A 22,333-nucleotide genomic window follows, 5' to 3' on the forward strand; every position below is an offset into this window, starting at 1 on the left:
CCCAGAAAGTGGCCATCTTTCCCTGCAAACCTCCCCTCTTTGCACCAACTACACTGCACCCCACAGCAATATCTAAAATTCTACTGGGGCAATTCATTCCTTTTGGTTCAACCAGAAAGCACATCAAAATCACCTGGAGAACTTTGAAAAATACAGTTTCTAGGGCACCACATGAGACTCACAAATCATATTGTCTCTTTTTTCTCATATCAAACAACACAGTTTGTATCTCTATTCCCATTTTACAGATGAGGAAACTAAGCTCAGAAACATTAAGCAAGTAACTCAAGGTTACCCAGCTTGTGATGGTTGGGATTTGAACCTAGGGCTATCTGCCTCTTTCCCATACATTATTTATTAGATGCACTATCTGAAAAAACAACCGCCAAATCCACAATCAACTTAGCTCTCAGGAGTCAAGCTCCTTCCTGTACATTCAGGTCTCCGCACCCTTCACCAGGGCCCAGCGATGAGGTCATTCTGGCCCTCAGGCTGTCTCTGGCCAGGCCAGCTTCCTATTTTGATGGCCCAGAAGCTGAGAGAACATCTGTAGGGACCAGGGCCGGAATCAAGCTCTCTGCAGAGTCTGCCAATGTGGGTGTGTTGGCTCAAACTATTTGGACTAAACAGAATCTAAGACCTCATGCTTGGGGCAAGGTTTTGAAAAGAAGCAGTGGGGGAGTGGGAGGGGGGATACCCACGCCCACAATACGGATGTGAGGAATAAGTAAATGTACACAGATGTAGCCAGGCAGGGCAGGATCTGAAAGATAAACCAGAATTGGCTCAGTAGGAAGGGATGAGCTAACTTCCGACGTCAGCTTCTCCTGGTTGCTTTCTCCGAAGCAACTTCAAAGGCAGAAAAGCATCAGTCTAGTCTGGAAGGCTCCTGGACCCATCTGTGAGGGGCAGGAAATAGCAGGAGAGGAGAAGGACTTCCATCAAGATGCCCTTGGCCGACTCCTTATCCCCGATTCTTAGAATTTTTAGTGTTAATAAAGAGAAAAAAAAACCAAGGATATTCAGGCTGTTGAACTACACCCCCTTTCCTGGATATGTTCTAAGCCTGCCTCTTTGAGACCAGGACAGCCTTGGCTATGTCCCCAGGCATGAGCTGTCAGCCTCCTGCCTCTCAGACCCCATCCGGCTCCTGAGTCTATACCTCCTTCAAGGAGGCAGATCCAGAGGCTCGCCCAAGTCTATCGTTGCTATAGCTCCAATATGTGTCTTAAGGCACCTGTTTCCATCCCTGAGAGGAGGCGGGGAGCATCCAGAAGCAGGAGCACACAAGTCCTCTGCACGCTAACCACAGGCTGTCTTCCCAACATCACTACAGCACGGCGTACCCGCCGGTGCTGTCCGAGGCGGAGCAGGTAACTAGCATTCCGGGGGATTAACTGGGAGACCCTCGCATCTTATGACCTCGAGGATGGTGCCGGAGGCGCAGAGCCCTGCTGCACTCTCTGGCCGCAGTGGTGATGGTGCTGACAGCCTTCCCGGCTAATCCAGCACAGGCTGTATTAGCTTTGAGCTCCCTCCTGAACCTGCCTTTCGAGACCACAGCCCACAGCCCGTCAGCAACGCGGTCCAGCCCAGGCACGAGCCCAAAACATGCACATGCCCATCTGCTGGGCTGGGCTGGCAAGATCTCCGACGTGATTGGTGGACCCTGGCTGGGGACCTACCATGTCAGAGCAGGAGAGCAGGCCTCGTTCTACCAGGGCAGTGCTGGCTTCCCCCAGAGAAGCCCCTGGTCTCTCTCTGCCAAAGCCAGGCCCCATTCTTCTGGCACTACCTGCCCCAGAAAGACCCTGATGTTTGTCCCCAGTGGGCTCAAGCCCCTGTCTCACTCCCTATAACTGATTGAGTATTTTTGTGTAACTTAACGGGAAAGTGTCAGACCCATTTAGCTAAAAGCAAACTATAAACAACCGCCAGGAAATGTTTCTCAGGAGCTTTATTACAACTAGAGTCTAGGCTTCAGCCTTGTTTCCAGGGTATGTATTTCTATCTGATTTCCAACTCATCAAAAAAATCCTTTAGGCATGGTACTGGAATTCCCAAGGCACGAGTGTTGGCATGTATCGTTCAGGGTGGCAGGCATGTAGCTATACACAAAGAGGAGTTAGGAAACAAGGGTGAAAAGGCAGACCTTTCCATTAGTATGTTTACCTGGGTCATGACCATACTAGTTAATTAACTACTGCTTTACGTAGCAGGGTATAGATCTTGGTATGTGGTAGGGTGAGTTCACCCATATTGTTCTTTGAAATTATTTGGCTCTTCTTGCCCGTTACGCTTCCATGTCAATTTTAAAATCAGGTTGTCTAATGCTGTAAAAAATGCTAGTTTAGATTTTGATTAAAAAATTGAATTATTGACCTTATCAGATTCATTTGGGGAGAATTTCTATTATGTTTTCCCATTCAAAAGCATGGTACGTCTCTCCATTTATATAGCTCTTACATCGTTCAATAAAGTTGTATAATTTTTTCCATAAGAGTCTTTCACGCCTAAAAAATATATAAATATATATATGTATATATGTGTGTGTGTGTATATATATATATATATATATATATATATATATATATATATATATATATCCCTTAGACGCTGAACACATAAAGGTCTACTCTGATCACTGCTCTTACCTGCAGCTTAGCACAAACCTGCCTCCATAATCAGTGACTCCTTGACAGGCAGAGATAGAAGGGATCCCACCTGGGATTGCTGAGACAAGCTTCCAAACGCCTCAATTCCACCACTAGAGCTTTCTCTATTTTAGTTTGTAATCGGCAGGCAACATTTATTTTTTTTTTTGGCAAGAGCATTATTTCAGAAAAAATAAAAATGTTTGCAGCTTATATATATATTTAATGAGATGCTTTAAATCAGAAAATGTGATAGATTTCTACAGCTGAAAGTGTTTCTAATTTCCCTGTCAGTAGAGACTTCCACAGAACAGAAGGCTACTAAAACTTCAGAAACCATCTGTCGTTTGTATATTCTATAGTATCACCTGGTAACGCCTCACCTTTGAACAACTGTGGTCTAAGATGAGACCGAGTTGCGATGAGGCAGGGAGAAATCAGAACGTTTGGGGGTGCGGAAGGGAATAATCAGACAGGAATGTTAAAGTGAAATGCCCCCATTGTAATGAGATGAGCTAAAAGAGAGAGAGTGGGGAGGAGTTTGGGAGAAGAGGGAAGACACAGACTGGCATGAGACGGTCTCCTGGGGACACTCCTGGAGCCAAGGACAGGGAAGCTGTGTGGGGAGGACTCGCAGTGGGGAAGGGGAGGAGGCATCTAAATGGATCCTAAAGAACGAAGAGAGTGGCCAGGGTGGCAGAGCAGCGGGGAGGGGGATGAGGGGGGTAGATGTTAAACACTGTGAATGGTCTTACTTACTTCCCCCTCTCCTCCCAACTGACCAGCCTCTGTCACCCATGCTGTGCCCTAAGCCCTCTACACCAATCCCAGATCCCCCTCATCCCCTAGAAAGCCTCCACCCCTGACTCAGCCCAAGGGAGGGGAGCTGGGACACAGCCTCCCTGTTCCAGTCAGATGGCGGTGGCAGCAGAAGAGCCACTGATTCACTCAGCTCGGGGAGGGCTCATTCCCTTCCCAGGGAATGCGAGTAATTATTTTTTTTTTTTTTTTTTTTTTGGCTGCGTTGGGTCTTCGTTGCTGCGCGCGGGCTTTCTCTAGTGGCGGCGAGCAGGGGCTACTCTTCCTTGTGGTGCGCAGACTTCTCATTGTGGTGGCTTCTCTGGTTGCAGAGCACAGGCTCTAGGCGTGTGGGCTTCAGTAGTTGTGGCTCGCGGGCTTCAGTAGTTGTGGCTTGCAGGCTCTAGAGCGCAGGCTTAGTAGTTGCGGCACGCGGGCTTAGTTGCTCCGGCATGTGGGATCTTCCCAGACCAGGGCTCAAACCCGTGTCCCCTGCACTGGGAGGCAGATTCTTAACCACTGCGCCACCAGGGAAGTCCATGAGTAATTATTCTTGAATGACTCAAATACTTTGTGGTTTTTCATTCTTGCTATTAGATTGTGGTGGTATCTCAAAGCTACTTAGTCCATCACAATCTAAAGTTTTGATGCTCATTAAGACGCAAACCTCATGGTCACTCAGGCTTGAATAGGATCTAAGATCAGGGGTTTTTGTTGTTGTTGTTGTTTTAATTAAGGTATCATTTACATGCTGTAAAATTCACCCGTTTTTGTGTGTGGTTCTGTGAATTTTGACAAATATATACAGTCTTGTAAACACCACCACAATCAAGATATAAAACAGTCTATTACCTCAAAAAACTTTCCCCATGTCCCTTTGTAGTCAATCCCCTACCCCTACCCTTACCCGACTCCTGGCATCTGTTTTCCAAACCTGAAGTTGCGCCTTTTCCAGAATGTCATATACACGGGATCATATAGTATGTAGCATTCTGAGTCTGGTTTCTTTCATTTGGCATAATACTTTTAAGCGCACTATCAGGTTTTTAAAGAGGATAGGAAGAAAAAGGATTAGAGGGAACTGGGCACTACCTGAGTCCTCAAATAGGCCCCAAAAGGTCCAGACAAAGGAAAGCAGGAACCCCCAAAATACAATCTGCCACCTTTGCAGCTAAGGGCTGCCCCTAAATAAAAAGGGCTCACACACATAGAAAGACACTGGCTGCCCGGGAACAACTTAGACTAATTTAAAGAACATGAACTGTGGTCAGAAGACACATACTTCAGTTCGCTTTGTGATCTTGGGTAAGTCACTTAGCCTTTCTGAGAGTCACAATTTCCTTCTGTGTCCAATGAGGCCCAGACCCAGCCAATCAGAGCACCACATCTCCTTGGCCACAGTGATGAACTCGGGGACAGACCCTCCCAGTGACTACTGCTGAAGCTATGAAGAAAGATACCTCCTCTTGTCATTCTGTGGGTTCCTAAAATATCAGTAGTTGAACTTAGGTCAGGAGCTGCAGGCGGCCATTTCTGCCACCACATGGGAAGAACTTGTCTGCGAATAGAGCCAGCCAGAAGACAGCAGCCTAGAAGGACAAGACAGCAATGTGACGACACCAACGTGTGAGTACCCTGATCCAACTTTGTTTCCATCTATCCCTGGACCGGGACTGAACCGATACAGTCCCTTTATTTGCTTAATCCAAGTAATACACAAGCAACCTCACTGCTCAGAGATGTTGGAAGGATCATAAAATAACACATGAGGGCTTCCCGGGCTTCCCTGGTGGCGCAGTGGTTGAGAATCTGCCTGCCAATGCAGGGGACACGGGTTCGAGCCCTGGTCTGGGAAGATCCCACATGCCGCGGAGCAACTGGGCCTGTGAGCCACAACTACCGAGCCTGCGCGTCTGGAGCCTGTGCTCCGCAACAAGAGAGGCTGCGATAGTGAGAGGCCCGCGCACCGCGATGAAGAGTGGCCCCCGCTCGCCGCAACTGGAGAAAGCCCTCGCACAGAAACGAAGACCCAACACAGCCAAAAATAAAATAAAAAAATAAAAAAATAAAAAAAATAACACCTATGACAGAGCCATGTAAACTACACAGATATATGATGTTAAAATTCTTCTATTTCAGACTCTAGAAACATGATTCCCAATCCTGCACCTTTAAGAGCTATCACATCTTAATTCCCAATAACCCTAAGGCCAAAGGCAAAGCATTTGTTAGGCCACACATTACAACCAAACATCCAAGACTTCTCAGCATCAGTTTTTTAGAGACTCAGGCTGGCTCTTTGCAAGATGACCAAATCCAGTACAGTTGAGCCAATACTTCCTGAGAACAAGGTACAAGGCTAGGATCTGTGGTTATATAAGGCTTAATAAGATATAGTCTTTATCATGAAGGCAATTCAAAGGAGAGAGAAAACACATCTGGTTGGGAAAATCAGAATAAGATCCTTGAAGACATGTTATTCGAAAAGGGATGGGATTTCAAACAGTGGAGAAGAGTAGGAAGGCCAGAAGCAAAGGAAATACTCAGCTAATGCAGAAAACAGCAAATAAGCCCTTTGCTTCAGGTGTCGTTTATCTACAGGTACGAAGGAATTAAGTCAGAAAGACTGAGTGAATACTGAAGACTATAGTTGCTAGGCAAGAAGTCATTATTTAATTCTAAAGCGAAGAGAAAACCCTGAAAGATTTGAGCAGGAAAATAACATAATTAAAACTGTGCTAATTAATGATTTTAATTAACATAATTAAAACTATAAATCTGGTAATAGTGTGTAGGCTGAGCTGGAGATGAGAGAGGTTGGCAGCAGGGAGGCCAGTTAGAGGAAACCACAGGAGTCCAGGCAACAAGTGACACGTGCCCACACCAGGACCGCGCATAGGAAGATTTGGGTGCCAGAGGCTGTCAGCACCAACAGACAGGACCTTCCAGGAAGTACTGAGGGAGAACAAGGAGGGAAAGGAATGATATAAAGGGTGCAAGCCAGGGAGACCAGAAGAATGGAGGTGCGGTTACCATCAGGAAGGGAAGCTAAGGTTACGGAAGGGATTTTAAGTGCATTGCTGGATTAGTTGAATTTGGGATGCTGGGGTAATGTCCGATTGAGATGTCCAAGAAGCATTTGGAAATGCAAACAAGTTAGCAGATGGGGAAAGTCTCGGGACCCAGAGGGAGGAGAGAGGAAGAGCTGTGGGGTGGACGAGGTCCCCGAGCAGAACACAGAGAGCCTTCGAGAGAGGATGGTAGGGAGAATCGGCAGAGGGCACCTGGTTGGACTTGACTCTTCCAACCCTGACTTTCTACAGCTTATGGCTCCAGGGTAGAAGGGGACCAGTAATGGCAGATGCTGGGGCGCATCTACATGTCAGGGATGAAAGGAAAGGCACCCATGAAAGAGGCAGAAAAGGAGCTGAGAAATCAGAGGAGAACCAGTATCCTTCTGCCAGGCAGCTGAGAGGAGCCATGAGCCTTGGACAAATGGGCCTCCACTTGGGGCCTCAGTTTCCAGCTGTGTGGATGGACACACTGCTTCCTGCCCTGCCTCTCGGCCCACCCGTGTGAAAGGTAGACAGGTAACATGTGTATGAGTGTTCCAAGGAAGAGCACAGAGTGTCCCACGACTGGCAGGCCTTGATTCTGCCAGGGCAAGGAGGGGGAGGGGGAATGACTCCATAAGGAGTGTTTGGGGGTTCCTGATTCATCTAAAAGACGAGAGGAAGCTCAAGCAAGCAGGCAGCCTGTAAGCGAGCCAAGACGTGGGCCAGGGGTAATTCATGCTCGGTTGCTCACCCACCTCCCATCAGGATTTCATTTTGAAGACAGCTGTGTAGGAGGAACATTTGGTCTCAAGTTGGCAAGGCTGGCATATCCACACTCCCCCAGGGGAACCGTCCAGCCCCCTGTGTGGCAGAAGAGACACTGGTCACCAGGTTCGGCCCTGACAGCACACAGCAGGAGAGGCACCCACAACTGACAGCTGCCCCTCCCCCAAAGGTGACAGCTCCCCCTCAGAATGATGGTGCCCCTCTTTCCTCTGCTCAACCCATCCCTGAATTGTTCCCATTCTCCAGGATCTGGGTTTGGGCGTCACCTCCTCAGAGAAGTCTCCCCTGACTCCCCGTCTCCAAAATGATCCTTATATCCATCGGATTTCTAAAACACCTGAGGCTGCAGGACCCAGTCACTTACTACTGTCTAGTGTTCCTACTCGTTCATTCTTTCCACGAGACTTCCCGCACACTATGGAGGATGCTAGGGGACAGGCAATGTGCAGGGCAATGGAAGGAAAGAGGTTCAGCCTCCTATGTTCCCTAGAAACTGGACTGTGTAACAGGACTGAGAATGGCTCCTCAGGTAAACACAACACCTGGCAGGAAGTGAGAGGAGCTTTAAAGCTGATGGAGATACCATCAGCATCAGAGAAATCAGAGCAAGGGGCAGGCTCCAGGACAAGGGAGCTCAGGAAAGGCTTCCTGGAGGAGGTGGCTTCTCCATCTGATTTGCCTAACAGGTTGATTTATCCTTAAGCAATTGATTTCTTCTCATGCCCTTCTAGCCCTGGCACATGACAGCACTGAAGCAAAATTTTTTAGGCAGTGTGATCTAGCCACAAGAACACGGGCCCTATTGTCACACAGACCTGCCTTCCAACCCTGCCTATCACATAACAGCTCTCTAATTTGGGGCAAGCAACTTAATCTCTCACAACCTCAGTTTCCCACCTAGGAAACAGGAATGAAAGTATGTATGTCAAATGGAAACGGTAAGGAATAAATGGGAAAATATATGGAAGGGCTTAGCACAGCACCTAGCACACAGTAGGTGCCCAATTAGTGTTAGTTCCCTTCCCCACTCCCTCCTTCCCCCAACGCTAGAGTCTGAGCCCTGGCTTTTATGAGAAGTGTCTCCTGTCCTTGCTCCCATCCTCCCCAGGATAAGGGTCTGGCCTGCCTTCCTCATTCATTTGCATGTGCATCTTCAGACAAAATGCACAAAATGGTCACGTTCTAAGAGTTATTTCCTCTTTGGCGAACATTTTACTTTTCTGCCTCCTCCCATCTCCCCTGAGCTCCTTTCCCTTCCTATTACTCTTCCAAGAGCCAACACTCACACAGGGATGTGTCATGTACCCCCATAACTGCTTTAGAGGCACTACTTCACTTAATCTGCAAAACAACCCTGTGAGGTGAGCACCATCATTAACCCCGTTTTCCAGATGATGAAGCTGGGTACAGAGAGGTGAAAGGACTTGCCTGTGGTCACCGAAGCTAATATGTAAGGGGCTGAAATGCAAACCCAAGCAGCCCCCATTCAAAGTCTACGTCCTTAGCCCCAGACTGCACTGCCCCCATGTCTTACAGTTTCATTAGGTTACTCTTAGTAGGGACTAAATCACTCTGAGATATTTGTTCCTACTGAGGTGACAATCTCTGAGGAATGCATAGAGCCACAGGAGAGCCTGAAGCAAGGAGCACATTTAACTCAAAGACATCAACTTCTAGTGGGGACAGCGATGGTGGACAGCCTTACCATAGACCCCCAAAACACCCCCCAGGGTGATGGACCACAGACAGCGTGGCAGTCATGTCTGTCCCTATGGCTCCAGGGATCTGCCCACATCACCGGCAACTGCTTCCACCAGAGGCTGGCCTGGCCTAGTGTCACAGGTTGGGTCCCCGGAGAGGCAACTCTGAGATGGAGATTTGTGTGCAGGAGGTTTACTGGGGACTGTTGTCAGCATCAACCCCTGTGGGAGGAGTGACGGAAGCGGGATGGGGCCCAATGGACCGTGATGCAGCCTTAAAGGTCTTAGCCAAGTCTCAGAGGTGCTCTGCAGCGAGGATGGCTTTACAGAGTTGTGTCCCATTGAGGTAAGGGGGCAGGGTCTTTTGACTCCCCAGAAGCAGGTCATTCCACAGGGGCTGCCCCCAGGGAGGGGTGGACCTTGGGCCAGAAGGCTCTCCTCCTCTGAAGGCAACAGCCTGGAAGAGAGGGGACTGTGGTGACTGTGAGCCGTCAGTCATCCCTCCCGGCAGCTGGGGGAGTGAATGCTTCAAGCCTGTAGGGGCTCCGGGCACCACGGCATGCACCACTACGCTGAGGCTCACGGGTTATCTTGACACTAAAGGCTCAGGCCAAAGTCCTGCTGCTCCCAGGAAGGTGGGAGCACAGACCTGGGCGCCTCCCTCCTCTCCCACGTGCCAGACTCCAAAGATGCCCCACAGAGCGGGCTGTTCCCCAGACACTCACTCACTTCCAATGCCCAAGCCACGCAACACAGGCAACCGTGCACTTGCCCGGAGGAACATGCTGCCTTTCAGGATTGCACTCATTGCCTAAGATGAGGGTCGACTGTAGACCAGAACCGAATTTCAGTTTAATGTTGTCCATCGGGCTGCAATTCCAACCCGAACAAACTAAACTGGGCACTTTTTAACCAATTCACGATTACCCAGCCTCGATGGCACGTTCCGCGCTGTGCCGTCTGTTGTATGGTATGTGTCCATAAAAAGTAGGGGATGGCCCTGCCTTCAAGGAGGTTTTCTTGAGACCACCCCAAGAACTGTTACACAGTAACAGTTACACACTGGATCGCATGAGACACTGGCTCGCCGTGAAATCGGAGTTCTGAGAAGGCAGGTTCAGCAGGCCTAGGGCAGATCATGACTCAGCAGACAGAGACCACAGGGTGACAGGCAGGGTCACCTGGAATCCACAGCTCCCGAAGCCCTGAGCTCTACCTACCAACTGCCTGGGGTAAGAGAGAAGGATGGCATGTGGGGATGTGGAAGGGAGGAGAAATGGCATTTCAGGCAGCTACCTGGCCGACTCCGCGACCTGCTTCAACTCTTGGCTCAGACCCCATCCTCTCAGTGAGGCCAGTGCTGACCGCATGTACTACTGACTAATCATACACCAGCCTGCCCACTCCCTCAGCACCCAGGGGCTTCCAGTGCCCCTCACCCTGCTTGGCACTTTTTTTACAATAGTTTTTATGATCTCGTCACATACTATATCATTTACTATTTACTCCGTTTAGTGTTTATTATTTGTCTTCCATTTAAGCTCTGTGAACACAGGCATCTCGGTTTTCTGTACTGATGTATCCAAAGCTCCTTGAATGGAGTTGGAATATAGTAAACACTCAATAAATACTTGTTCAATGAATGAATAAGAGCTAGTATCTGTTGAGTACTTGCTATGTACCGAGACAGGCGAGCCACCAGGGAGATGGTGGTGAGTGGCCAGAATCCCTGCCCTCACCAAGCTCACCATCAATCTAGTACTTCCTCAAACAAGCTCTGAGAGAGGAACAAACCCTAATGCCCTAAGCCATGGGGGTCAGCAAACTATGGCCCCTGGGCCAAATCCCAGCCACTGCCTGTTCATGGACATAAAATTTTATTGAAACATTAATTCATTTATTAATTCATTTATTTGCATTGTCTATGGTTGCTTTTGCACTACAATAGCAGAGCTGAATTGTTTTGACTGAGATTGTATAGCCCACAAAGCTTAAAACATTTCCTATCTGACCCTTTGTGGCAAAAAGTTGCCAACCTCTGATCTCGGGCATCTATTAATCATAGTGAATGAGTATCTCTCCTGTTCATCTAGTTGTACTAGTTATGTACCGTCCTTGGGAGGATCGAGAAAATAGTCACTCATGTCATTTTTTTGTTCTGTGGTCCAGATGTGGAATTCTACTTGAGAAAGAAAAGAAACAAACAGGAAAATATCAAATAGTGTGTTAGGTACTGACTGGGGGAAGCGAGGCAAGATACCACAGAAGCACATAGAAAGCTGCATATAGCCTGACGTGGAGGATCCTTGAAGGCTTCCTGGAGGAAGTGACATCTAAAATAGTATTATTGGACTTCGCTGGTGGCTCAGTGATTAAGAATCTGCCTGCCAATGCAGCAGACATGGGTCCAAGCCCTGGTCCGGTAAGATCCCACATGCCACAGAGCAACTAAGCCCATGCGCCCCAACTACTGAGCCTGCCCTCTAGAGCCCGTGAGCCACAACTACTGAGCCTGCGTGCCACAACTACTGAAGCCCGCGTGCCTAGAGCCCATGCTCTGCAACAAGAGAAGCCACCGCAATGAGAAGCCCGCGTACCGCAACGAAGAGTAGCCCCCGCTCGCCGCAACTAGAGAAAGCCCGCACGCAGCAACGAAGACCCAATGCAACTAAAAATAAACAAATTAATTAAGTAATTTTTAAAAAATAGTATTATTATTGTTACCAGCACTACTACTGCCCCAAATAAGCTATTTGTAAAACGTGTAACAAAATAGACTGTGGTAAACCTAAATAACATGGGCTATGACCAATAATACTATATTTGATTACTTAGTATGTAATCTTCTGGTTGTATGACAGGTACTCGGAAGCATACAGTTGCCTTGTGAGTTGATATCAGCACACAAAGAGCCTCAAACTAGCCAAGACCTTAACATTATCAGTTGGGGTAGAATGTACTTACATTGGCATTCAGGGTTCATGTACAGAAAAACCCAGATTCCTAGGACATGTCTGTCCTCAGCCTCCTCATGTGGGGCCTCTTGTCTGCCCTGGGGTGACCAGAGCCTCTATATTATCTCCTCACCTTCAATGACAGTCTGTCCCAGGTAAAACTCTTATAAATTTCATTTCTACTGATGTTCAAATGACTGATAAGATGGTGTGGTCCTTCTCTAGGACATCTGTACTTTAACCTAGTCATAAAAAGGTTTCAGTTGCAGGGCAGACTTTCTAAAGGCAGAATTTCAAGGACTGTGGTGGAAGGTAGGACAAGCCTCTGTGGAGTGGGAAGCCGTCTCTAACGCTTAATTTGCATCACCTATGGCAGCCTGCTGTAGGAGGAAAATCCAGGAGTTCAGAAGACCTCTGTCTTTAGGCTTAGGCCTCCCTCTTACTCCATATTCCATGACATACTCCATAATTATGACCATGACACTTAATGTCTCCAAGTGTCTTTCCTTCATTCATAAAATGAATGTGAGAACTAAAGAAGGAAAACTTAATTATTCCCAACAGCCACGGCAGGGAAACAACCTCCGTTTCCCTCGACAGATGAATGGCTAAAGAAAATGTGGTATATGCATACAACAGAATAGTATTTGGCCTTTAAAAAGAAGGAAATTCTACCATGTGTGACCACGTGGAGGAACCTGGAGGTCAGTACACGAAGTAAAAGAATCCAGACACAGAAGGACAAATACTGCATGATTCCACTTATATAAGAGGTCTCTAAAATGGTCAGACTCATAGAAACAGAGAATAGAATGGTGCCTACCAGGGCCTGGAGGGAGGGGAATTAGGAAGTTGCTGTTCAATGGGTATAGGGTGTTAATTATGCAATATGAATGAGTTCCAGAGATCTGCTGTACAACGGGTACCTATAGTTAACAACACTGCATGTGCACTTAAATTTTTTTTTAAAGAAATCTGTAGAAGTCTTTCTTTTTTCTTTTTTTTTAATAAATCTATTTATTTATTTATTTTTGGCTGCAGTGGGTCTTCATTGCTGCAGGCGGGCTTTCTCTACATGCGGCGAGAGGGGGCTGCTCTATCTTTGCGATGCATGGGCTTCTTATTGCGGTGGCTTCTCTTGTTGCGGAGCATGGGCTCTAGAGCGCAGGCTCTGTAGCTGTGGTGCACGGGCTTAGCTGCTCTACAGCATGTGGGATCTTCCCAGACCAGGGCTCGAACCCATGTCCCCTGCATTGGCAGGTGGATTCTTAACCACTGTGCCACCAGGGAAGTCCCTGCACTTAAAGCTTTTGTTAAAAGGGTAGACCTCATGTTAAGTGTTCTTACCACGATTTAAAAACAAAACAAAACAAAACAAAAAACCTTAAGACAAACTCAGTCAATGAGAAATCTCCAGACAGACGCTTATTACTCTAATAATACTCATCTCCCCACCCCTTTGGGCATCTCTCCCAAAGGGGTACATTTACACATCAGACCCACATAAGTCATAGAACTGATGGTCCTGAAATATTAACCAGAAAAGCACAGGGGCTGCTCTTTCAAAGCGAACACTCTGGGTCCAAGAGGCTGAGCTGTGAAAAGTAGGCAATCTCTTCAGCAAGTGGCCTCCATCTTTAAACCAAGGGAAAACACCACGTGTCAATCAGAGGCAAAGATTGTGTGTCTCTCAGTGAAGTCATGCCTTGCTCCCCTGACGGTAGTTGTAACACCCCTCTTCTCTAAAAGCAAAGCAGAGCGCTCACTAACCATGGTAATCAACTGTCCCTAAAATACCTTCTTACCAGTCCCTAGACTAATGCCTGAGACTTCTTCCTGGTTCAAAAGCACCCAAGTTTCCACCATTTTCCACATTCCTATTTCCTTCATCTCAAAATTTTCATTAACAGTCTCCATGTGTCGTTTCACACCAGTGGGATTTGGTTTCCTTTCAGGAATATCTGGGGAATATCATTTTCATGGCCCACGAATGTTAAAGTTTATTTTTAAAACATTTTACAAATAATAACTCTCTGTCTCCTATGATCTGTTGGGCATACACACAAAGTTGATTTCTTTTTCTTGGGAGAAGTGTCTCTTAAGAGACAGAAAAGAAAGTGGTGGTGATGAAAGCTCTTGACAGTTAAAAATGTTGTGCTCTGTTAAGCCCCAAATGGCAATTTAGGCTCGGTGTCTTTGGCAACACTACTGTACCCCCAGTGCTGTTCTTCTGATGTGTGGTTCCCATTTTCTTCCTCTTTTCTAATCCAAGGTTAATGAAGGGACTCAAAAGCATCCATGCTTGTCAGTGTCATTGCACTATAAAATTATGACCTTATATCCTTTAAAAAAAATGCAAAATATGCCCGTGACCCGAAGATCTTCTCCATAGTGATCTGTTTCTCTCATAAGAACCCAGAAGGGTCTAGAACCCTGCCTCCAGTTTGGTAGACTTCTAAGCCATTGCCAAGTCTATCTTCCTTGGGGTGAGGTGAACGTACCAGTTTTATCCCTGTGAAGGATGACCAGAGCATCCCTCAGCCCCCACTCTGCATCAGAGTCAGCATGCAGTCTGATCAATTATACTACCAATGTCCCTTGGACTATTTTCTGCTCAAACTTGAAAAATAAGCCCCGTAGAGGATCAAGCCTCTGGCACAGCCTAGAATCTCTAGTACAGATTCAAAAATGGCTACATTCTTGAGTATACATGTCCCTCCAATACTGTGTAAAAATTCACGTAAGCCAGAGGTCATAGCCTTATGGGGTCTGAGTAATATCCTTCAGGCTACTGCTATAAGAAGGGGAGAAGAAAGACAGAAAAGAGAATGAAAGGGAGAAACACAGATGCAATGGTGGAAGATGCAGGCAGGAGCCCCTCAGCTAGCTTAGCGCCACATCTGCACTGGTATATCCTAGGCCATCCAAATTGGGAACATACTCTTTGACAATAAAGATGATGCAACTGACTCCAGCTAAGGGGGCATGTGTTTGAGCTGGAGGTGGGTTTCATGGAGCCTTCCATCCACTTTCTCTCTACTATATCTTGCTCAGGCTCTTACAAACCAATGCAATAAGGGACTGCATTATGCCCTCCACTGCCCTAACTGCCTCCCTTAACCAGCCCAGGACTCCTGGTATCAGTGATGTGATATCAGCCCCTTTACATGCCCAGGATGAGGATTCTGAACCATTGAAAAGGCTCTAAAGGAAGGGGCCCCGGCTCCTGAGTCATCATGGCGGCCATGTACCATCGTACCATAGTAGAGAAGGAGGTCCCCGGTGGGACAGGGGAAAGGAGAGAGGGTTGGAAATGGGGGAAGAAGTGAGAGCAGAGAGAAAACCTAACAGGAAACCTTCCTTCATCAAAGGAAGCTACGTGCACAACACGTAGTGGAGAGTGAGTGAGTGTGTCTGGCGTGGGAGTGTTGGGGGAGGGGTGAGGAGGGTGTGGGGTGCCGCTGGTTAACCACAACGGGCATTGCTTGCATTGTTAGTCTTGGGTTTTCTAGACCAGCAGCTAGAGAAGTTTCTGGCCATCTAGGTACCAAGCAGGCAATTCAGGACTTGTTAAAAACAGTTTCCCCTGAAATCAGGAGGGAGAGATGTCTCTTCACCCTAACCTTGATTCTTTGTCCTTTGAAGCCAAAACTCAAAGTGCCTTTAATTTATATAAATGGCTTCTCACCCATCACCTTACTCCCTTGATGGACTACAAAAGGCTTTCAGAAAGGATGTGAAGTCACACTTTAAAAAATACACTTAAACAGAGAGCGAGGCATGGTGTTTACACAATACTCCCCCTCCCTTAGCCTAGTTTAAACCAGTCAGGGCTTCAGCATCAATGGTGTCCTTCCTGGCTTCCCAGAGTTCTGACACAGTGTGAAAATACATGCCCCAAGCGTGGAGCCAAGAAGCAGAGACCACTGCAATGGCAGGAAACCAGTATCATCAGGGCTTAAGTGACAGCCAGCACATCTGGGCGGAATGACAGATGTTGCACAAAAGCTTGGCCAAATCCTCTAAGCTACTGGGAATGCCCTCCCTCCCAGTCCAAATCCTCTTATCCTTGAAGGCAGAGTTCAACACCCCTGCCCCCTCCTCCTGGAAGCCTCCACTGGTAATACTGCACCCAGTGTCTCTCCCATTAGGGACACCCGCTCACATTTACTGCTGAGCATTCACTGGACATACAAAGCACTCTGCCATTGCTTGTTTTCTGTCCTCCAAATACACCTCGTGCTCATGAAAGGACTTCCAAAGGGTTTTATTTTATCTCCCATTTCACCTGGCACTTGGCTCACACGGAATATATAACTGTGGCTTAAATGTGTAAGTAAACCGTTCTTAATGTACACCTAATTCTCTTCTCAGGAGAAGATAGCACCATTGGCCTAATAAAGATCAACTATGCCCAGTCATAGAAAATTAATTTCACCTTGGGCAGATAAGTAACTGTACTATGACACACATCTGGGAATATATCCTCACCTAGAAAATTTTCTCAGTGAATGGCAGGTCTATTAATAAGAACTCTAAGGCCAAATTTTAAACTGAATGGAGCTTGACAATACTAAGCCTTCTCATGCACTCTTATTCCTGTTTCCCGTCAGGAAAGTGAGGCTCAGAAAGGTTAAGTGGCTTAACCAGGGTCACCCAGCCAACACACAGCAAAGTCAGCACTGGAATCCAGTTCCAATTCCTTTTCCACTGCCCTACAGCCACTCTACAAGGCCTTTCATGTCACCTGGGAAAACAGGAGGGCTGAAGCACAAGGCACTGTCAGAAGCCAAAGGCTCCCAGGACATATCTGATTCGTTAAATCAGTAATATTTGGTTTAAGAAAAATAGATTCTGAGAAGCAAAACTAGGCAGTGGAGACCCCAGCACACTGTCCAGGATCTGAAGCCAGGCAGTGGTAACTAGAGATTCTAGACTGTTTAAACCGCTCACAAAACAAGAACTAAAATCAGGATCTCCTAAAAGAATGTAAAAACAGGCCATGTCATCACAGCATGAAGAAATTAAAAGAACATGTGTTGGAATGTTCAACTCAAAACCAGTAAGCTATCCTGAGCAGCAGAAACTCCACAGTGGGCAGAAGTGAATGGTGAATCATGACCATCCACGGGACAAACTGGCTAGGAAAAAGGACGGTCCCCTCCCAAAAGACAGCAACAAGCAGCACACACTTAACCTAGAGCACAGAAGCCCAGAAGCACATCTGTGCTGAAAATTAACACTTAAACCTCAGGCCCTGAAAGATTCCTGGGGCTCAGGCAGGCACCCTCTAGTTACTATCAGGAAAACACATGGGAACTGGGCTCTGGGCTCACCGGGGCCTCTCTTCCCCTATTGCATATTTTAACAGGGAGGATTCACAGCATTTTCTCCCAAGAATCTCTAGGGGTAGAAAACCACATGTGTAAACCATGTGGACTGAAAGCTCCGAGAGGGTAGAAGTCGCCTCTCATACTCTGCTTGTTTCCCACTGTTAGGAAATGGAGAAGAAATGCTGTGAATTTAGCTTCTAACTGACGACAGTGTATTCCTGGGTTTCTATGAAGAGAACCATGAGGTGCCTTTGTTACACACAAAAGGTGAGATTAGAACTGCAAATGGAAACAGGCCAAATCTGTCACCAGCACTGAATCACACCTGGTTAGTACACTCAGATTCAAGAGTCAGACCACACGATCATTCCAGGAAGTGAAAGGATGGTGTCCCATCTGCTTTCTTTCTTCTTCCTTTTCCCAAGGGAGACTCACCAAGACCATCATCCCAAGTGCAGCACCCTCTTCTGCCTACTTGTAAGTTCTACTGATTCCTAGCAGTGGTTCCCAAAGTGTGATCCGGGGATACCTGGGGGTCCCTGAGACTTTTTCAGTTGTTTTGCAAGGTCAAAATTATTTTCAGAATAATAAATACACATTCTTTTTGGTCTCTTTCACTCTCATACTCTCAAGAGTGTCCAGTGGGGTTTCCAGGGGCTACATGACGTGTGATATGGCAACAATGCAGAAGCAGATAGAAGAATCCAGCTGACTTCCATTAAGCCAGACATTAAAGAGATTGGCAAAACTGTAAAACAATGCCATGCTTCTAAGATTTTTGTTGTGGAAAATGTAGTTAATATTGCACAAAAATATGCTCTTACATTAACATGAAATGGGTTTCTTTTTAATTAATTAGTTTTAAAATGTATTGGTTTTAATCTTAATGTGGTAAATGTTGATAGATATAACCCACATAAACAAAAAATTCTCTGGAGTCCTCAGTAATTTTAAAATATTTAAATTGAAATCACTTCAGTTTTGCTCTTGAGACCCAAAAGTTTGAGAACCACTGGTTCATAAGAAAGATGCTCGCATCCCATCTGTTTCTTAAGAAACTAAATCTGAATAACCCTGACGCTTTCTGCCCATCAGACCCTACCCATCCTTCGGGGTCTAGTTCAAGCTCCATGTTCTCCTTCAAATCTTCCAGATGACCCAGCCCTCTAAGGATTCCACCCTCTGATATCCCTGACAACTGGTTTTTCCATACCACCTAGCATTTCATCACACTCTGCCCTGTGATCCCCTGCATTGTTGTCCTGGGTTATGTAACTCCTGTTGTTATTTAACTTCCCCCAAGGGTGTGTCTTGCTTCCCAAGGCAATGTGGAACTGTGAAAATGGGTCCCAATCCCAGCTCTGCCTCTTAACTAGCAGGCTGACCTTGGTCGAGTTACAAAGCCTGTTTCCTCATTTCTAAAACTCAGAGTAGGCAGACTTTCTGTGAACCACAGGCAATTACCTGCTCTACCAACACCACATAACTTAGGATTTTTCTGAGAACGAACAACTGTAACAATCTTGAGCTCCAAGCAAGGTGCTGGCGTGCAGGAGGCTGATCAGTCTTCTTCCCAACTGTGTTGCCATGACAGGCAGAAATGGCCTTAACTATCACCCACACTTATTAAGTGAATGAATGAATGATGCATGCATTAATGCACAAAGTTGGGGTCTCACCGGGGTACAGTATGCCCTTCCTAGAGGGACACTAGGAAACAAGGGAGGGAAAAGAGGGCTACTGGCTTTTAGTGAGCATGAATTATTGGTATTTAGTGGGCAGGGACATACCTAAAACTCCATCCACCCAAATGCCACAGATTTCTATCTCAGACGTAAACATCTTCTCAGCATCCTGGTGCCTCATATTGTACCTCTCAGGATCATAAGCTTCTCCCTCACTCATAGAAGAGGGGCCCCAGTGTTCCTGCCCAAGCCATTCCTGGGGGGCTCTCCGGGGTATCCTCAAATCCCTAGGAGGAATGCCAGTTCCTCCAACATTCCAGGTGATTAGTTCTCTTACTAACCAATAGGCTGAAATGATGGTGCATCACTTCACTTACTCTCAACTCCCAGAGGGGTGGGGAAGTGGCTACTCCCAACTTTGGGGGTGTGTCTCCTTCACCTAGTGCACCTCATCACAGTTCTCAGCCCTCCGGCCCCACTCCCTCACTCACTCTCTGGCAGGCAGCCTGCAGCTCTGTCAGAGAGAGACAGGAAGCAGCCAAGGAATGCTGTTACTGTGTGAATTCGGATTCCACTGCTTTGGACTGTGATCCCTGGGAAGGGACTTCAGCAAACAAGCCCTCTGTGAACTCAGGACAGGCAATCTGAGTATTTTAATTGTTTTACGGGGAGCCATGATTTGTTTGATCCAGATTGCAAAGGAGTGAGAGGAAATTTCTTCCAAGCCATAACCACATGCTACGTGTGTTTAATGACTATATATGACGTATTGTGCACATGTATTTCAGATATATCACACCTTGAAATATTTGTTAGATAAAACCCTGACCCTGTCTTTCAAATGCAACTCACCATCAGTTCATCCATCCATCCACTCAGTACACATTTCCCGAGTGCCAGTGCCCACCACTGCTTTCCTGAGAGTAGGTAAGAGCTGGAGGAAACAAAGATGGGCAGATGCCCAAACAGTTCTTCCCGTGGTCTACAGGACACCCTGGGGATATGGCCTAAAGGGGGCTCAGCCCTCTTGACTCCACTGATATCCTCCTTAAGAAAAACTTTAAAATAAGAAACACAGTTTGCCCTCCAACAATAAAACTGTAAGATCAACACAATCATGAATCAGCATAAAAATTAAAAAGTCAATCACTTAGAATAGATCTCAATCAGATTCAACACTTTAACATAATCTCAAAAAAGTAAGAGGCTGAGATGGGGCTGGGGCAGGGGGGACCAACAAAGAGAGCGAGGGAAGAGGGAAATCTCAAAGCATACAATGACGGTGCCCAGCCCAGCACTGCCCGCAGGTGAGGGGATCCTGTGGTGGGAATTGATGCCTCAGGCCTCCCCCACCTGTTGTTGCTAAACCTTCTTTTCAAACTTTAGACTAACATCCAATTCTCCTTGTAACGGGATGAACTGACACCCCGACATTATACATCCGTTGCAAACACTCGGTTACCATTAGCTTCCCCAAATACCTGGAGCCTCTCTCATGTTCGAACCTAGTGGGTCCCAACTAGGGGTGTTTTGCCTTGGATGGGGGGCATTTGGTAATATCTGGAGACATATTTAGTTGTCACAACTGGCAACGAGATATTATTATCATCTAGTGGGTAGAGGCCAGGGATGGTGCTAAACATCCTATAATGCGGCAGTCCCCAACCTTCTTGGCACCAGGGACCAGTTTCGTGGAAGACAATTTTTCTGCGGATGGGGGGCGGGGGGGTGGATGGTTCAGACGGGAATGTGAGCGATGGGGAGCGACAGATGAAGCTTGGCTCACTTGCCCGCCTGCCTCTCCCCTCCTACTGTACGGCCCGGTTCCTAACAGGCCAGTACCGGTCCGCAGCCAGGGGGTTAGGGACCCCTGCTATAATGCATGGAACAGCCTACACAATAAAGAGTTGTCTGGTCTGAAATGCCAACAGTGCTGAGGTCGGGAAACCTATAAACCCATGGTCTTGGTCTGCAAGGTTGAGAATCTTGATAAATTGACCAAAACAATGAATGCTACCCCAAAAGGACTGTTGACAACCAGCCGTCAGCCTCTGCAGGGGGTCCATCTCTGCTCACCCGTACAGAAGGAGCCTTTCCTTTAATGTCCATAAGATATACAACCTGGGGCTGGGCACAAAGGCCAGTCACACACAGAGTGACCCTGTGATAACAGGTCCTCGGCCCTGTCCTCCACCTACTTAGTTCACGGACACATGAAGCCATTTACACAGCTGGAATGTCATTTGCTCAACAAGTAATGACCAGCTAGTGGAAGCAGCCAGGCTAGCGGGTACTGAGCCCCTCAGCTGCCTCCTTTCCCGTCACAGGGGAAGAAGCAAAAGATGTGAACGTCAGTCGCAGACAACTTCAGTGGACCGAACACTGTCATCACCACTAAAAACACAAGACATTAGGAAAGAAGCCTCGGTATGCTCTTTCTGAAGTCGAGAAAGATTAAAGACCTCAGACAGAAGGACACACTGTGCTCTGTGGGACCTGCAAATATGCACAAAGACCAGATATGCTTTAGGGGGAATCCAATGCTGGTTTCCTTATGCAAGCAAAATGCTCCAAACTATGGATGTATCTGTGTTGACACACATGTGCCCTTGTGTAGATGGATAGAAAAAGACAGATGATGAATAGGTAGATAGATCGTTGATGGATGGATTGAGAGATTCCCAAGTGGCTGGTATCTAAGTGCTGCTCCTTAACTCACAGGCCCAGCTCTCCTCCCTGTCCAATGACACAGACACACCAACAACCTGGAAGCCGGAGAAGCTGCACTCTGGGTGACAAATGAAAAGATTAAGCTCCTCCTCCCACAAGCAGTTATGTCATCCTCACCTGGGCCCAGCCTGAGCTGGGAGGTGGAGGACACAGTGGGAGCCCCATCCGTTCCCTCAAGGACCTTGAACAGGTTGGGGCAGCTGGACTATCACCACGGCATTGGCCTTGACCTTTGAAAGCCAGAGAAACAACCCTTCCGGAGGATTCTAATTCTGCCTGGGCCTCTGTAACGGCTGAAGGTGGGTAAGAGATGAGTGCAGAGAGGGAGGGAGGGGAAGGGAGGCTTTGCAGGCTTCAAAAGGCACTTTCCAGTTTAAAAACTGAAAACCAGATTTGGGCAGGTGGGACTCAGCCGAGAATGTGGGGCACGGCCCTGGGAGGAGAGGCCTGGGTACCTCTCCCCAGGAGGGAGGGCTTCAGGGGTGCTTTGAGGTGAGAGGCTCCAGGGACAAAGTGCAGAAAGGGAGGACAGGCAATAAAGACGGGCTTTATGGACTTCGTTTGCCTTCAGCTAACACTGCTCAACCTGTCCCAAACCATCAGACCCCATCCTGTCCCAAAAATAGGAGCGAGAGGA

At 47.2% G+C, this 22,333-nt stretch overlaps 1 protein-coding gene and 1 long non-coding RNA gene across 5 annotated transcripts in view; one reads left to right on the forward strand and one right to left on the reverse strand.

The window, feature by feature from the left end:
- PRKCE (protein kinase C epsilon) overlaps positions 1 to 22,333 on the reverse strand; it is a 603,195-nt gene that overhangs the window by 514,893 nt on the left and 65,969 nt on the right. The window lies entirely within an intron of this gene.
- LOC309644296 overlaps positions 1,560 to 22,333 on the forward strand; it is an 81,286-nt gene continuing 60,512 nt past the window's right edge. The window contains exon 1 of the long non-coding RNA XR_014254359.1: positions 1,560 to 3,642. This is a non-coding gene — a long non-coding RNA (uncharacterized lncRNA). The remainder of the gene's footprint in view (positions 3,643 to 22,333) is intronic.

This window comes from Balaenoptera physalus, assembly GCF_965194825.1.
Source record: "Balaenoptera physalus genome assembly, chromosome: 15".
NCBI classification, from domain to species: domain Eukaryota; kingdom Metazoa; phylum Chordata; class Mammalia; order Artiodactyla; family Balaenopteridae; genus Balaenoptera; species Balaenoptera physalus.